Source organism: Apium graveolens, chromosome 8 (assembly GCF_009905375.1).
Source record: "Apium graveolens cultivar Ventura chromosome 8, ASM990537v1, whole genome shotgun sequence".
Lineage (NCBI taxonomy): Eukaryota > Viridiplantae > Streptophyta > Magnoliopsida > Apiales > Apiaceae > Apium > Apium graveolens.
This window is the reverse complement of record NC_133654.1, coordinates 241,888,893-241,891,061: the sequence shown is the minus strand read 5'-3', so window position 1 is coordinate 241,891,061 and position 2,169 is coordinate 241,888,893. Positions and strand designations below refer to the sequence as shown.

The 2,169-nt window shown below is 39.2% G+C and overlaps 1 non-coding gene across 1 annotated transcript; it reads right to left on the bottom strand.

Annotated features, from left to right (window-relative positions):
* Positions 1-2,062: 2,062 nt before the first annotated feature.
* Positions 2,063-2,169, bottom strand: LOC141681582 (small nucleolar RNA R71). The gene has a single exon (XR_012559010.1). It is a non-coding gene; the product is annotated as a small nucleolar RNA R71 (small nucleolar RNA).

Sequence of the window (2,169 nt, the reverse complement as noted above, 5' to 3'; positions counted from 1 at the left end):
GTCTTGAAATCAAGTATTTTGTGTATTTGATGCGTTTTCTAGTGTTTATGCATTTCAGGGTATTAGTTGCAATTCGGAGGAGGAATCATCAAGAATAAGCCTTGGCATGTGTTCATCATTGCGAGAGGAAAAGAACGGGCAGATTACGGTGAAGAAATGGAGCAAACCTGGATTTTTTCCAGTAGGGTCCTGCGCGCCCGCGCAGCAATGCTGAGCGGCCGCGCAGCAGCCTTGCGCGCCCGCGCAGAAATGCTGAGCGGCCGCGCAGGGTCGGGGAAAAGGATAAATTATTTTAGACTTCTACTTCTGTTTGGCTTCCAACTTCTATGTAATCTGAGTTTTATGGGACTATATAAGTAGATTTGAGACGTTTTCACAGAGAAAAAAAAGGAGATTATGTTTTAGATTGTGTTTTGCGCAAGAAGCGAAGGAGATAAGGAAGAAGACCGATTTAGCACACCGCAACGAAGAGGAAGCATATATTCTTGTGATTCTTGTTTCGTTGTAACGTTGGATGCTAGTTTCTTGCTTTGACTTATTTACTCTTGTGACGTACTCTGTTTTAATATAATTAGTTTAGTTATTATTTTCTTGTGTTGTTTATCATGTTCATATGAACCCATGATGGCGATAAGTTCTATTATGGGCTAATCGTGATCATGGGGTTACAACGGATTATTATGAAATTCTTTAGTTAATTGTTTAATACTTTAGTGTGTGATGATTGCATGATATCTAGTATTGGTTGTGCGTATTCGTCTTATGTGCGTCGCGAACATATAAGATAGGGTGTTAATCTCTTGTGAAGCGACGGTGGATCTTGAGATTTAGAACTTGCCATGCTAGCATAGGTCCATGTACGTTGTGCATGATTAGTGGGTAACTCTAACAGTTTTATTTGCCCTATGTAATCAAAAGGAATAACTTGTGCTTAAATCGTTATGTTGTCAATTTCTGTAGACATATAGGAACTCAACATAATTGATGACTATTCAACTTCTATCTTAATTGTGGATGTTTGGTAGAATGGTATTAGTACAATGAAAGTTGGCTTTTATCAGTTCCGTGTTATTCGATTAATATCATCACTGTCACATGCTAAAGGTAATAACAATGGCTATAGAAGGAAGTAATAATGAAGTTGTGATCTCATGAGTGTTTTATTATTGATAAATTGAAGTGTTAGTTAAGTGGTTAATTAAGTAGTTAATTATAATTAATATTTAATCAACAATTTTAAGTGTTATCTTAACATTGAGAAGTAATCATACATTGGTGAGTGAGTTTAATTAGACAATAACTTAGTCTGAGTCTCTGAGGGAACGAACTAGAAAGTATTCTATATTACTTGCGAACGCGTATACTTGCGTGAATATTAGTGCATTTTCGCCCTAACAAGTTTTTGGCGCCGCTGCGGGGACTCGGCGTATTTGTTTAGTTTATGTACTTACCATCATTGGTCATTAGGACTCAGTGATTAGGACGTAGTAGTTAATTACTCTTTTTGGTTGTGTTTCAGGTACTTTAGCAAGCGTTTATGCAAACTCGTTCTCGTGCTCGCAAGAGGACCTTAGATACAGCTGAGGAGAAAGACGAAGTTCTTGATACTCCGGAGAAGTTAGATTTTGAGGATTCGGATTCAGGAACTGAGCAGAAAGAACCAGTAAACATGGGAGATCGTATTGTTCAAGCTGATCCAGCTCTTATGGATTTTTTTCGGCCTAAAATTGATGACATTCAGTCAAGCATCCTTCATCCGGCTATTCAAGCTAACACCTTTGAAATCAAGCCGGGCACTATTCAGATGGTGCAGAATTCTGTTTCTTTTGGAGGAGCGGCAACTGAAGACCCCAACATGCACATAAGGAATTTTGTCGAGATCTGCAGCACTTTTAAGTATAATGGCGTGACTGATGAGGCTATCAAGTTGAGGCTTTTCCCATTCTCACTGAGGGATAAGGCTAAAGACTGGTTACATTCTGAACCAGCTGGGTCCATCACTACGTGGCAAGATCTTGCGCAAAAGTTTCTGGTGAAGTTTTATCCAATGGCAAAGACTGCTGCTATGAGGAGTGCTCTTACTCAGTTTGCGCAGCAACCTACAGAATCTATGTGCGAGGCTTGGGAACGCTACAAGGAAATGTTGAGAAAATGTCCACATCATGGAAT